A 16601-nucleotide genomic window follows, 5' to 3' on the forward strand; every position below is an offset into this window, starting at 1 on the left:
AATTTGGTTGCTTTTCAAAGAATCAGTTGAACTAGAGGCCAAATTGCCAACATTTGATGGGTTATGAAGAAAACAAGGGAGTTCCAGAAACATCTACTTCTGCTTCATTGACTACATGAAAGCCTTTGACTATGTGGATCACAAAAAATGTAGCAAGTCCTCAAAGTGATGGGATAACCAGATCATCTTACTTGTCTCCTGAGGAACCTGTATGCATGTCAAAAAGCAACAGTTAGAACCAACTGTGAAACAAGTGATTGGTTTAAGATGGAAAAAGGAGCATGACAAAACTATATATTGTCTCTTATTTATTTAATATCAATACAGAGTAAATCAAGTGAAATACCAAGCTGGATGAATCAAAAACTGGAATTAAGGTTTCAAAGAGAAAAATAAACAATCTCAGATATGCAGATGATACCATTCTGATGGCAAAAGGTGAAGAGGAATTAAGAAACCTCTTGATGATGGAAAGCAAGGAGAGTATAAATGCTGACTTGAAGTTTAACATCAGAAAAGTCCAACATCTTGGCAACTGCTCCCATCATTTCCTGACAAAAAGAGAGGGGGAATAAATGGAAGTAGTGTCAGATTTTATATTCTTGGGCTCAGCAATCATTGCAGATGGTGGCCATGACCATGAAATTAAAAGATTTTTGCTCCTTGCAACAAAAGCTATGGCAAGTATATACAGTATACTAAAAAAGCAGACATATAACTTCACTGACAAAAATCCATATAGTCAAAGCTATAATTTTTCCAGAAGCAATGAATTGTGAGAGATGGTTGTGAGAGTTGGACTATAGGGAAAGCTGGGTACCATAGAACTGATGCTTTCAAATTGTGGTGCTGGAGAAGATTTGTGAGAGTTCCTTAGGGAGTGAAGAGATAAAATCAGTCAAAACTTAATAAAATTACTCCAGGCTATTCACTGGAAGATCAAATACTGGAGTTGAAATTTAAATACTTTGGTCATATAATGAGAAGATGGGACTCATTAGAAAAGATCCTCATGTTGGCAAAGATTGAAAGCAAAAGGAAAAAGGGATAGCAGAGGATGACATGGATAGATAATGTTATAGAAAAAATACATGAGCTTAGACAGACTTCAAGAGATAGTGAAGGATAGAAGGACCTGATATGTTATGGTCCATAAGATCAAAAAGAATCTGAATGATTCTACAACAACAACAACGATTTAGAGGTGGAAAAGATCCTCCAGGTTATCTCTGATGAACCCCTTAGAACTGAAAGAGATAGCACAGAATGTTGGAAAAACACTTGCTTTGAAATCAGGGGATTTGTACTCAATTCTACACAAAAATCTCATGAAAGGCTTTGCAAGATGCTTTGTCAAAATCCAGGGCTTACCCCTCATCAAACATTTTAATAACACTATCAACAGAAGATATACATTAAGTCTCATATTTTTTTATGATTAAATATTTTCATCTCTTCATGATTCCTGTTTCCCTTTCTAAATACTCAAAATGTATTCCTTAATATATTCCAGAATTTGCTATGAAGTCAAACTCACCAGTCTAGAGTTCGAAGGTTTTTCCTTTCAGTTGTAGTCAGCAGGGCTAGACAGATATGTTTGAAATCATTGCATCCAAATAGTTATGGAATTCAAAGTACTCATAAAAAAGTCAGTACATTGACCAATGTTCCATTAGAATTATCAACTGTTAATTTTCTGAAGCTAATTTGTCACTACAGTCATTGAGTTTGGAGTAACATTTGTTTTATTTTGTTTCATATCTTCTAATGTACATGTCATTTCCCACATAAAAATCACATTAGATAGGAATTTTCTAAAAAATCATGCACTTTGAAGAGGTTACATGTAAATAGTTTGATTATTTTCTCATCTGTAAAGTAGAGATGAAGATGATACCTGTACCTCAGAATCTAGGGCACACAATGCTAATATAAATGAATAGCAGAAATGCAGTAAGTTATTGTTGCATAGCTATTATTTTTGGAGTAGTAGCACAGAAAATTTAAAGTCAAGAAGTCCAGCATTCTAGTCCTGTGTCTGACATTTATCTGTTATGTAGCCATGGGTAAATCACTCGTATTCTCTGGACTTCATTTTCCTTATTTGTAAAATGAGGATGAGAATACCATTAATGCTTACTTCACCAGGTTGTTGTGGAGAAAAATTAAAGTAATATGTCAGTAGTTTGAAAATTTTCAAGTTTTATATAAATGGATAGTTATTGATACTGCATTTTGTGTTCACTCATTTCCATCTTATCTCTCTGAAATATTACTGAACCTGGGTGATGAGCACAATGATGGTTCATAGTGAAAGAGAAGTATTCAAAAAGTTTGTGACAGTTGCCATGCTCTTCCCTCCCCCCAATTCTTGTGAGTCCCTACTCATTGCTAAGATGTTTGATGCTCCCAGATGTAAAAGGTTAGAAAATATTTATGTACTATACTCAGATAGTATGTGCTAGGGTAGGAGTTCTTAACCTGGAGTCCATGGACTTACCGTGTTTCCCCAATAATAAGACCTATCCTGAAAATAAGCCCTCCCCTTATTGTGTAAGATTCCTCTAAAATAAGCCCTCCCCCGAAAATAAGCCCTATTGAGATTGCTACTGTAGTGAAGGTGATCCTCTGCGCTATGCGCTACATTACGGTACCCTCTGTATGCGCCGTCCCCCCCCAGGTGAAACGCACGCCGCGCTCCGAGCTGCATCCAATCAGAGCTGCAGCAGTGAGCGCGTCATCCTGTTCTTCCCCAGTGATTTGCTTGCTGGTGCCATTGAGAGCAGTGCCGTGGAGGAGAGCTATTTATTAAAATTGCTGTCAATGTTCATTAAAATAAGCCCTCCCCTGAAAATAAGCCCACTGGTGTTTTTCTGTCCAAAAAAATTAATAAGACAGTGTCTTATTATCGGGGAAACACAGTAGATTTAAATGAATCTGTGGGCCCTGATGGGGGGGCCAAGGGGAACAACACCTCTAGTTGTTTATTTCAACATAATTGATTTCCCTTTAACTCCATATATTTTATTTTGGAGAAGGAAATAGCAAACTACTACAGTATGTTTTCCAAGAAAACTCCAAATGGGGTGTAATGGCAAGCAAAGAAGTACTTAGTGCCTTGTTTTAGCTACTTAAGTATTTAACACCTTGTTTGAACCCCTTGTGATTTGAAGGTGGGAGGAACTTGCTGATGCCACAGGAAGGGGTGAAACAGGAAGGGACTAATGACCATATAAAAGTAGAAGCACAGTCTGGGATAGAGCAGTACTTGTAGGAAACATGGCTATGGCCCTGGAACTTTGTCTGTTTTGATGTTACTTTGTCAGATCTGTCTGCTGATAGAGGACATTGCTATTGTCACAGAAGTCCTAGGACCCTACTGCTGGTTCAGAAGCCCTGAAGGAGGATTTTCTTGTCTGTTTACAGAAGTCCTATGTTGATTTCACAGGCAGAAAGTGAATTGGTAATGGTACCAGCAATGTTCATGAATGTTATTGTGGCTTTTTTAAGCTTTGTCTTCCCAGAAATAAGAAACTGTGAAGTACTTGAGGTGGACTGGACACTGTGAGCTTCAATACAGAACAGGAGCTGGACAAGGAACTGGACAAGGAGCTGAGAGCTGCCTGTCTGAGAATCTAGGTGACAGTTGGGTAGATCCAGGGAGCTGGACCTGTAAAAGAAGAACCATGGAATTTGGTAGCCAGCCTCAAGCCAAAATGAAAAGACTTCTCCTTGGGTACTTAGGGCTGATTGACAAGATCATGATTTACTGTGATATAGGGGTGGGAGAACTTTGTACTTTATACTTTGTACCCCTTGATGATTGGAAACTAATCTCCAATCAAGAAGGAAGAAGACTTTTTGACTGAGAGATTATGACAATGTGACCTAGTTGAGGGAAAACTTGACCTTTGTACCTTGTGTCACTTAAGGAGGACTTCTCCTTAAAATGATTGAGTTAAAGACTTACTGAATGATTTTTTTTTGTTTAAAACTATGTGACCATTTTAGTGATAAATTGTTACGCTACATCATTGTGAATGCCGTACTTTGGTTTCTGTGAATGTTTTGCTTTAGTTTGCTGCTGAATAGAGAGTTCACTATACTCTGTGATTAGAATCTTAGAGCTATTCACAGCAGCAGTCCTCTGGAGAGCTGCTCATGCTTGGCTTTACATGGGGTCACAAAGAAATGGACATAACTAAAAAATAAATGAATACATTATATTTTGTATATTGGAAAACATGGTTCCAAGAGGTCTATAGACTTCACAAGTATTGTCAAATGTGTTCATCTCACACACACACACACACACACACACAATTAAGGACCCTTGGGATTGGGGTTGTATGTTGCCTTTGTTCTCTTGTCTGTTAGACTGGCCTTTCCTGTTTTGTCATGTGATAAAGGGAATGGGCTGTCACAGCAATAAGGCTGAGTCCTTGAGATAGAGGCTGTCTTGTTTCATTCGATGCTGAGAATGGGGGAGAGCTATTGTGATTGGACTGAGTCTTCCTGCTTATCATGCCATATAGCAATAGAAACCTTTAGACTGGTTGTGACTGGGAGAAGAGGAAGAAGAGCTAACACAATTATACTGCAGAGACCTAGAACCCAGAACCTAGATCACAGGTGGGGACCAACACATTAAAAAAAACAAGTCTTCAGTATTTGAGACCATTAGATTAGAGACCATGAATCCTGGTGGATTGGCAATTCAGAGACAAAAGTCTTTTTCTGCTCCACATTATTTTGTTTGTGCTCTGATCAGGAGTCAGAGTCCTAAACCCACAATCCTTGCCTTTATTCCCATCCCATGATCTATGGGTGTGTTCAATTTAGTAATTCACTGTCCACACCTGAATAAAAAGGAGGAAAAATGAGGACTTGAAGTAAATGGTTGAAGGTGGAGGACTTCCTGTGATCACTTTTCCTGTGATTTTTTTCTGTGCTTGATAATTTTTACAACCTCAGTATTTTGATTTTCTTTGTTATGTGAATGTTTGTGGAAGTTATTGTTGTTGTTTATTCTCGAAGAAGACCAATGATGTCACAAGGGGGATGCCTCCACTTAAGAGCAGATCGAATTTAAGTGAGGCAGAGGAGGGCCAAGTCATGAGCCTCTCTCTCCTCCAGAGTCATCAAAGTCCAGTGGCAAGACGAAAGTGAAGACAATTGGTGATGGCCCTGGGTGCAGTGGCAAACTTTGTAAATTAAGGTCTTTCTCAGGACTCAGTTTGTCTGAGGCAATGCCTTCTCAATGACTAGGGGCTATGTAAACTGAGATGACCTAATTTATCATCACAAAAATATTAGTCTGGGAGGGGAAAACTCTCAAAGTTTCTGGCAAAATCAGAAAAAAATGCTATTTAGACTCATTCTAAGATGATGAATTAAAGAGGAAATTTCACATGTCTAAGAGTTCTGGAATCAGAGTTTCATATTTTCAGTATTTTTACCTGAGGTAACAATGCAGCCTTTCGCTGGCTGTGCAACACTTCCCCCAGAGAAACTGGTGAAGCCACTTGGTTGGTTACTTAGGTTTAGCACTACCTGGTGGGCATATTGGTTAGTGTATTCCTTTGCTAGAGAATCAGTATGGTTTCATACAATTCTGCAGGATAAATAAATTGCTATATAATTTAATTTCAACTATTTACATTATTTCAATGATTTAGCTATCATATAGTATACAAGTATCAAATTAGGATGTCCTGGCATCTTAATTTGCTCTCTGAGTTTCTATATAGTACCCACTTTGCCAGCTTACATAGTTTTAATAACTAGGCAACTGGTGATTTTGGAACATCATTTCACAGTCTACAATCTATCTTTTTTGCCTTTCTTTTGTCTTTCTCTCTTTCTTTTAGTCTCTCCCTTTTTCTTCTTCCCCCCACTTCTCTCTTTCTATCTGGCCAACTCTGTCTCTGTCTTTCTCTATGTCTGACTCCATGTCTCTGTCTATCTCTCTCCTTCCTGTTGTTTACCATTTAAAAGAATTCTCATTTCCAGAGTCACTGGATATAGTTAAAATGGAATATCTGACCTACATTAGGAATGACTTGCATGAGTACAGAAGAGAAATACCTTAGAAATATTGATACATTTCCACTGAAATTCCATTTAGAACCTTCTCCAGTCATTTACTTCCTTCTTGTCAGTCCTTCGCTCCAGCAGCTGTGCTTTTTAATAGTTTTGAATCCAAGCTGCAGGTATATAAACATTTCCAATATGAGCCAATTTCCAAGCAAAAGCTAAATAAACCGTGCAGGAACCAGAGAGTCATTTTCTATCTGCATTTTAGGGTCCACTCTTGCCTTGTGAAAGGGAATGAGCAGCATTCTAATAGGCTGCCTGGGTTGAGCAGCCTGGAAGTCTTCAGTGAAAACGGGCATCTTGTTAAATCTTGTATGATCCATCAAACCTACAAAATACACCAGGGGAAAAGCTGAATAAGGCTCAGATCACAAACAATTCCAGCTTTGCTATTATGGATACCCTGAATATGATCAGAGAACTTGGTGTTCTGAATGTTTATAGATTTCTAGTTCACTGTCCCTACTCATTCTGTCTTCTTTCCGTCTCTCTGTACATATTATAAAATTAAGCATGTAGCATCTACTAAATGGTGTGTGCCTTATGTAGCAGCTGCCTTGGAGAAGAAACTGAGGATTACATTCATTAGTTACTGTTTATGTTTTAGAAAGCCTGATTCTTCACACGGCAACTATGATTCAGGAGAAACTCATACATTAACCCTGCACATATTCTTTGAATCACCAGAGGCTTCAAGCTATGAGGAAAGTACCCACGTGGGTTACTAAGTAGTGATTCATTCTTTGAAAAAGAGAGAAAGCTGGCTTTATGGAGGCATGACATCCTCCTCATCTTGGTAGATGGACCCAGAGCAGTTAAAATGGGCATTTTTTCCTACTCATCTTTTTAGCTTAGGAGGAATTACATGAGAAATGAAAAAAGGAAAGAAAAAAAGTACATAAAACTAAACAACTAACATCTAGGTCAAGGCATCCTGGCTTGACTTGTTTTCAGCCTGGAATAGAGTCAGACATTTTGTTCCAACAGTCTGGATAGCTCAGAGAACTGGCAAATAGAACATGGGAGGTTTCATGAGTATAAGACCAATTCAAAACAGACTGATTTGCAGAGACTAAAGGTTATTATCATTTGAGATTCATTATTCTGTGTGAAATAAGAAAATGGTCTCTGTCAGTTTTCAATCATATCACTTCTACATAGGCTCAGAGCATCTTTGTGGTTAACTGCTTATACTTAGTTTCCTAGGATAAAGAGCTAGAAGCAAATTTTGAGATAAACTAAATCCAATCCTTTCAATGTATAATTGAAGAAATAGCTGCAGAGAGGGAGAGTGATTTGTCAAGGTCACACAACTAAGTAATTAGATCAGATTTTGAAATAGATTTCCTATTGCCAGTATTGAAAATCCAGTAAATATGCTAGTATAATTCATAGGAAAATTTGAAGGTATCAAATAACCTTCATGGCAAGAATGAATGGCTCTAGGATTTGAAAAGAAACATGTTTCTTGGGTGAAATGGGAAGGAAAGTTATGCCGAGGTAGAGTTGTATCTAAGGTGAGGAAACAGTGACTTTGTCTTAGGGTACAAAATTTATAAAGGATCAAAAATACCTGAAATTCTTCAGCAGGATAGAAACAATGGAATTTAGTAGCAGATGGCAGATGCGTTGAGCTCCCTGCTGCTCCTCCTCTATGTTCTGCTAAAAGTGGGCTTTCTGCTTCAGTTCATAGGCTAGTTGCCGCTTAAACAAATGTGAATTTTATGCTGTTTTCCCAGGGCACCAGTTGTTGTACTTGCTCTGGATGCAAAAATTATGGCACTGACTGAGAGTGGGAAAACATCTCTCAGGGGCATTGATGCATTATTTTCCCACATTTAGGCAAGGCAAAAACCAAGTTTCTTGGATGTATTAGAATTATATCCTGCTATTAACATTTATTTTTTGTAGATTTTTACATACAACATGCCCCCAAAGGCCAACTTTTATTAGAAGGATCATTTCCATTATCATCTTTTAACCTCTTTAGCCCTTAGTTTCTTTAACAGGGAAATGAGGGGATACGATGTCTTCCATCTCTGACAATCTATGAACTCTTAGTAGGCCTATGTAGCATTAGGGAAGTCCCTTGGATCTTACATTGACCCTTTTCCATTTCAATACAATAGGCATTGTGAATGAAACAGCATGTTGCATTTCTGATTATTGCTATGCGTCATTTTCAAAGCTGAATGCTAATGTCCCGAACTGGCTTTACTTTTCTGTTCAACTTAATTATAAAATAGGATAACTGAGCTTTTTAAATCTCAGCACAGAATACTAATCTAGTTCTCTAAATCTGAAATGAAAAGGGTGTTTGGCCATAGAATTTGCACAATACCCATCACAATACACAACACACACAATTCCAGTATCAACAGATATAAAGTAATTTTTCAGAAGTAAATATTTTTCTAGCAAAGGAAGTACTTTTAAGCTTATTGCAAAAATAAATTTATTTCATAGCAAAAAAATTTCAAAAATCATCCTTAGGTGCTCCCATTGGATTATAGATATAGTGGCTAAAAAGAAAAATTATTCATAGTGCAAAGATGTGCTAATAAATCTTTAACAAATGGATATTTAGGGGGGAAATGTACATATGGCACACATTTAAGTTTAATCTGCATTATTAACATTTTTTCATCACAAGTTTAGATAATGAACAAAACAATAACCTAAACTCTAATTTGCAGATTTGCTGATTTTTGAGTTGTAAATGCATACACTCAAAATTTAACAGACTCACTAGTTCAAGATGGCTATAACCCATGTAAGTAAGTCACACCACAGCAAAGAAAAACAAAATAAAAGATTAATCCTCAGTCAGGATTGATTTGAATAAAGGTCTTCTTGACTTAAGCACAATATTCTATCATTACCCAGATGTTCTAATCTCTCTGCATCTCATTTCTGCACATGTAATATGAAGGAATTAAATTACTTGGTCTTTTAAAGTGCCTTCCATGTCCATGAGCTATGTATTTTTGGGGGTATATTATTAATAAATTTTATTTTAATGTAAACTCACTTAGATTAAGCTCTATTTGAATGTAAGCTCATTCTTCACACTTGTATCTCTAGTGGTAATCAGTATCTAGTGCCTAATGGTTAATATATAATTGTCATAATGAATAAATAGTCAAATAAGTAAATAATCAAGTATATACTTAAGTGCTTAATAAATACGTGTCAGTTGATTGTTGATTGAATCAAGTTTAAATACTGTTCAGCTGTATTTATATTTGATTATATCTAGAATGAACCTAATATAAAATATTCCACAAGCCATGCCATTTAGAAAGCTATATTTGAATGAAGTCAAATCAATTCAAGTCCACAAGTATTTATTAAGCACCTACTATCTATATAGTGTAAACACACAAGTTGATTATACATCTTATTGTTATAAAGGATGTTTAGCACATAGTTTTTGAGTAATGAAATATATAATACCTATTATAAATTCCTTGTAGTCAGTTGATTCTCACTGAATGCATTCATAAACTATTGAAAAACTCTTGTACCAGTAACCAACCTCTATGACTGCAGTTCAACCATGATTTAACAAATACAGCTTCTTAATCTGATAACATTTTCCTCAATATATTTATTGTCATTAGGTCTAATATGTGATCTAATGTTTAACTCATTTTCATACAAATTATATTCATTAAACTGAAATATTCTTTTGGCTATAGCCCTACTTATTCCAATAGTTTGAGTCTACACTAATTATGAAACCCCCCCAAAATAATTTAAATAAATTTCATGTTTTAAAATTTCACTAAAATGATAGTCTTTCCACCAGCTATCCATAGCTATCCATAGTGAACTAAGTTTTTATAAGATCATGTAGAGAGTTTGAATAGATGGATCCAAGTTAATGTGCTAAACTATATTTTCCAGTAACATATTCCTAGTAATACCATTACATTTATTTATTTTTGTTAATTATTTTTGTAAAGATATTTTTCAAATATCTTTAAATTTATGTGACCTAATCAAATCTTCAACTTGAGATTCATATTTCCCAGTACCAATTTTTAAATTTTCCAAAATTTTTATGGTGCACTTGATTATTTTTTGCTCTTTCTGAATGTTAGTTGATCTTGACTGCAATGCAGTTGAAAGCAATGAAAAAACTTCAAGAATGTCAATCATTAAAGCAAGGTCTTGTAGGAAACTAATGTTAGCTGATCTCGGCCAAACCAGAATAAGATAAATGAGAAAAATAATATGTAACACCTGCACAACATACAGCACTAGCAGTTCAACAGTATCTTTAACAGGGAAGGGAAAGTTGGAAAGAGGAGGACTTGGAAGGAATGCTGATGAATTCAGTTTTACGTGTATTCCATTTTATGATGTCTATGGGCAATTCATTTTGAGATGCCCAATAGGAATGTAGAGATATGAAACCGGCCAGTGGTCAACTTGTACAGTGGCTATCCCTGAAAAAAATGGTAAAAATCAGGCATATTTGGGCAACAGTAGCAGGTTACCCCAGTTAATACCATGAGTTATACATTACTTTTGATTTTTCCATTCATTCCCAAAGATGAGAGTACTACTATGTACTGACAGTGACATTTCCCCCTCCTCTGGTCTGTCTTTTCAGCTTCCTTCTGAAGATTCATTATAGAATCAGAAGATTTCTAGCTTGAAGGACCTTAAAAATAAACTTGTCCAGACTCCACATGAGAAGGAAAATGAGACCCACATATTAAGTGGACTTTTCTGGATTCACATAGTAGATAGCAGAATCAGAAATCTAGTCTAGGTTATTTGACTCCAAATCCAATATTCTTTCTATTGTTTTATGTAGACAATGCAATACTCCAATATTACATTTTATTATTTCTATTTTATCATATTGCTTCACTTACATCCTTTTGCATGATACCTGACTATAGAATGTATAATCAGGTTCTATATTATGTATGCCTATAGATTTAGGTAGTGCAACAGGTATAATAGAATTCCTCTCTATATCCCATTTGTTTAGATCTCAAATTTTTGAATTACAGACAAATGATTTGGATGAATCCAGTACTGATAGGAAGAGGGGAGACATTGCTTACACATACGTAAGGGGACTCACTGAACTATTAGCACTTATATAGGTTGTAGCTGTGGTTATGGAACTTGCATAGCGGGAATTCAAGAACTTTTTTGTCATACTGTGCCCCAGAAATTCTGAGTTCCAAGATGCCTTGGTGTCTGTGGAGGCCAGTGACATTTTTAAATCTCTCTGACAGTTCACAAGTGAGTTTGGTTACACTCCCTACTGCCTTGTGCCTGTGAACATTTCTCCTGCTACAGGAGACCTATGAGTGGCCTTTCCATTAGGGCCTAAATGATCCAGTGAGGTGAAGGAGGTAGAAAAAAGGTTTTCCTAAGACTGGGAGCCATATTCTATAGATGGAAGAGTTAAACTGATTTTCCTAGCCTTCTTTTCTCCCATTGGGGATTGCAGTGACATCCCTGGCTAGAACCCTGAGAGGCATAAAGGAGGAGAGTGAAGTAGAGGAGAAAGCTGAATAGAGAGGAAATGGGACCTACCTAGGATGCATCAAAGCAATTAGGATGAATAAAAAAGTGGATTAGAAGGGTATAGTCAGAAGACTGGGATTCCTGCCCAGGAATAGCCTGTACTCGATGATCTATGACATTTCTTTCATATATGAGATTCTGCAGTTCTATGACATACTCAAACAGAGAAGATAATCAGATTTCACAATTACAAAACTCCTGAACCAGTGGCTGAATGATCATAGATATAATAGATCCAGAGCTAGAGGGGGACTCAGAGGCTATCAAGGAAGTTCTACAGATGATGAAACTGAGCCCCAAAGTCACATAGACAGTAGTCAGAAGAGACAGGCTATATACCGAGGTCCTCTGACTCCAGTATTTTTTTCCAGTGTACCACACACTTAGAGGAAAGAGCTTATTCTACAGTTATCTATCAGTTGATGATACTTCTCTCCCCCAGCAGAGCCACCAGGCTCCTGTGACAAGTGGTAACACTCATTAACCTCAGGCCACTTCCCAAGTGGGAAAGTCGGGAGTATGGATTTGAGCCAGAAAGGAGACATTGATTCCTTTCTATTTGTATTCCAGTGACTGCTATGTGACCTGGAGAGTGAACAAAGCCATGTAAGTGATATTCACATTTCTTAATTGTTTCCATTACTGATGCCTTTTTTAGCTCTTCAGGTCAAGTTTGGGCTCCAGCTTTAGTGGTGAAGGGTGGGGAGTAGGGAGGTAAGGAAAACAAAAAACAAAAAAGCAACAATAATGCACAGTAGTTCAGTTGTGTAATGGGAAGACAGTTGTTCTTCTGGAGAATAGAACTCTGTAAGTTTGGCTGGGACCCACCAGACCTGCAGCCAAGCAGTAAATCAAGTGACTCAGAAAGAATTTCTGAACTGTCCCTTTTGGGGAGTGCCAGTGACTGCATTCCCTGTGAGAGAACTAGGCCTGCTATTGAGAAAAGTCTTCTTTCTGGAAGCATATTTCTTTAGAAGCTGGAAGATAAAACCAGGAGGTAGATGAGTGTGGACAGAACCTATTTGATGAGCTCCCTCTACTTGGAATTTAAAAATACAAAAGAGAATTCACAGGAGAGAGCTCAGGGAGACATAAGGCAGAGTTGACTTACACAGTCTTATGTTTATTTCACCAATAAAATATACCCTGCTCTCATCCAACACCTGTTCCCATCTTACTGGTATCACTTTTCCCCTTCTAAATTATGCAGTGGATGGGTTTTTATTATCCTCATATATCAAAAAGGAAATCTATGGAAGAGAAATAAGTGACCAGGGATGGGATAGATGAAGCATTTGAATGTTGAGGTTTATATCCTAAAAGAATGCTAATGCTGAGATTTTGTGAATTTTAAATTTATATCAAATAAATGGAATAGCTAAGTTTTAAACAGTTAGACTTTGGACCAAAGGCATATATCTTACAGTAAACTTTGGAAAATCCTTGATAAAATAAATCAAAGTAAGCTACAGAAAGGAGATAAAAATAGGGATGTAATAAAAATACAGAAATATTGAAACAAACATTTAAAAAGTAGGAGGGGAAAATACTAGGAGCATACGGTTTAAGAAAAATAATAATAGAGCACGAGGGTGAAGAAGATTCAGTGGATTGGAAAGGGTATTATGGGCTTTTAGTGAAGTTCATAAAACTGACATGAGTTCAGGGTTTATGTATGTGGCATTTGAGATGCTACAGGGTCACGCAACTGATACACCAATATCAAATCAAATGAAGCTGTTATGTAATGAATTTGGTTGTTTCCCAGGTCACCCAGATTCCAAGTCATTCATGTTTTTCCATGAGTTCACCCAAAGTTCTAGGTATCTTTTTTGAAGTATCTGAACTTATAAGAAAGCCAGTGGTTCCCCTGGATTTTCCATCTGTCCTTCCTTTGTTCTATAACTATCCCATCACTTTTGGTCATTTAAATTATCTTTGATATCCTTCACTTGCATGTTGCACCTACAATAGGCCATTCCACTGCCCTCTGCATAATACTCATATTTACTTCTTAGGAGACTACTGTATTTTACATTTCATGGCCATCTAATGAAATTGTATGAGTCTTTGCTTCGGAGAAAAGATAGAGCTCATTAAAAACTTTGAAATTTCCTGAAGGGAATACAGCCTCCTATTTATATGCTTTCCTCCTATTTAACTCTGGGCCAAATTAATTGTTCATTTCTACTGTTTGTCCCATGTAAGTGCACACACACACACAGACATACAGGAAAAAAGTCTATAAATTGTCCATCTATCTGTATGTTATAATCTGGGCAGTAGATATTTTATCTACTTTTTTTGTGAGGATGTCTAGACCAAACTCCTGGATGTCTTTCAGGGGGTTCTGCAGTGTTCCATGGCTTGATGGAGCCACAGTGATGTCATCCACAATCAGGAGCATTTGGAGAATCTTACCTGCCATAGGGGAATCTTCCTTCAGCTTGGACTCTCCACTGGATTTTCTCCATCACAGTAGGGAATGTTTTTTGACATGCATCTATATCCCCTCTGCATTTTATTATTTGCTATCACTAAGAAATGGAACTGGAATTTTAATTTCTTTAACAATGATTTTCAGTGTGAATTAAATCATTAAATTCCAGAGCAACTTTACAGTATCCTCTACCATTCATCACATTAAAAACATTTTATTTAGACATATCAATCTGATTACTCCCCTTCTCCACAACTTCTACCTTGTATCTTCTGATTAGAAAACAATAACAAAAACAACAGTAAAGAATAATTGTCTAATATAGCGAGGAAAACAGAATAATTAATTTTGTTTTGTTTATGGAAAAGAGGGATGTGTGTTTTGAGTTAGTAATTCACAACAATGTTATATTTGACATGATTTTGTTGACTGGACTTCTACAATGACTTACTGTAGTATCTGCCAGCCTCAAATCTCTCCCAACTCCATTCTGTTCTCCATTCAGTCAATGAAGTGATTTTGCTAGAGCATAAGTCTTACCATATCACCCCCAAATTTGATAAACTCCAGTGACTTGCTATCACTTCCAAGAGCAAATATAAAATGCTCTATTTATTCAAAGCTCTTCATAGTTTAAGCCTTTTCTAACTTTCCAGTCTTCTTACACTTTACTCCCTGCCACCTATTCTTCAATTCAGTGACCCTAGCCTCCTGGCTCTTCCACAAACAAGATACTCTATTTCTTGGTTCTAGGCATTTTCTCTAGCAGTTCCCCATACCTGGAATGCTCTTCCTCCTTAACTCTGTCTACTGACTTCTCTAGCTTTTAAAGGAAGCATTTCCCAACCCCTCTTTATTCTAGTACATTTTCTTAGTTAATTATTTCCCATTTATATTGTATGTAGTGTCCTATGTATACATGTGTTTGTATATTATTTGCCCTATTAGATTGTGAGCTCTTTGAGGGTGAGAACTGTCTTTGACCTCCTAGTACTTAGCAGAGTGCCTGGTTTCCAAGGCACATAATAGTAGCTGCTTATTAAATGATTACTAATTGATTCATTGATCCTTCACTCTTTTATAACACTGTTTTGGCTATGAATACCTTATTTGTCTCAAAAAAGGAGTTTTGGTAGAGTGCCTTCTCTGTTTAAGATCAATTTTGTTTAGGTGGTATTTTTTTCTTTTTCTTTTTAATTTTGGAGTTTATATGTGATTAGGTGAATTTTTCTTTCTGAGATTGAGTTATTTTGTTTAATTAATTTAAGTGTTTTATATTTTGTGTTGGTAGCCAATTCATTTTTTAGCTTCTCCGTTTTGCTGTCACTCTTCAGCAAAAAATGAACTAATGATAAAATGATCCCTTCACACAACATACATAATAAAACAATTTGTGACACTTATTTCAACCTAGAATCTCTCTCCTCCCAAAAATATTTTATCATGCCATTGCCCCTGCCTTGTCTTTACTCCCTTTTTAATCTTGACCCAATTAAATTACATATAACCTATCCATATCTATTGCTCCCCTTCCTTCTGTCTTCAAACATGCACAAGTCTCCTCCTTTTTTTGAAAGAAGAAAAAGAAAAGAAAAACTTCAGCAGAGCATACCATATCTTAAACTGATCATCTTACATCTCTTCTCCCTTTCTCAGCTAGAATTCTGGGCCGGGGTCGGGGGGGAAACCTGTTTACACATGTTTTCCCCACTTCCTCTCCTCTCACACTTTTCAATTGCAATCTAATTTCTGATCTCATCATTCTGTTAACAACAGTCTCTTCAATGCCAAATTTGATGGTCTTCTGTCAGTACTCACTCTTTTCAGTCTGCTGAATTTTACCCTGTTGATTACACTCTTTTTTTTTTGCTACTTCTCCCTCTATTTCATGACACTATTCTCTATGGGCTGTCCTTCTACCCATTGATCTTCTGCTCCGTCTTTTTTGTTGGCTCATTATCTATGTCATGCCCTCTAAATATGAGTATACCTAAAGGTTCTCTTTTGTGCCTGCTTTTTCATCCTTCTATACTCTCTTGCTTGGAGACCTAATCAACTCTCTTGGGTTTAATTATAATCTCTATAGAGATGAGTGAGTTTTAGTTGTACATCATCAATTGCCTACTGGACATTTCAAACTGGATGTCATAGAAACATATCCAACTGAAGGTGTCTAAACTAAACACGTCTTTCCCCACAAACAGTAAGTCTTTCCCAAACTTCCTATTTCTAGAGAAGGTACCACTATTCTTGTATTCTCCTTGGCTCATCAACTCAGTATTAACCTTGAAACATTACTGTCCCTCACCAACATATCCAAATGGTTATTAATTCTTGAAATCCTGCATTTTCTACTTCTACAAAATTTCTCACATCTGACTCTTTATCTTTCCTCACACAGTCACCATTTTAGTTCAGTTCACCATCTCTCATTTAGATTATTGTACCACTTTCCTAATTAAGCTCTCTCTCTCTCTCTCTCTCTCTCTCTCTCTCTCTCTCTCTCTCT

This window comes from Petaurus breviceps, unplaced genomic scaffold (genome assembly GCF_028583685.1).
Source record: "Petaurus breviceps papuanus isolate PSGF00001 unplaced genomic scaffold, PetGlider_PUasm1.0 151, whole genome shotgun sequence".
Classification (NCBI taxonomy): Eukaryota; Metazoa; Chordata; class Mammalia; order Diprotodontia; family Petauridae; genus Petaurus; species Petaurus breviceps.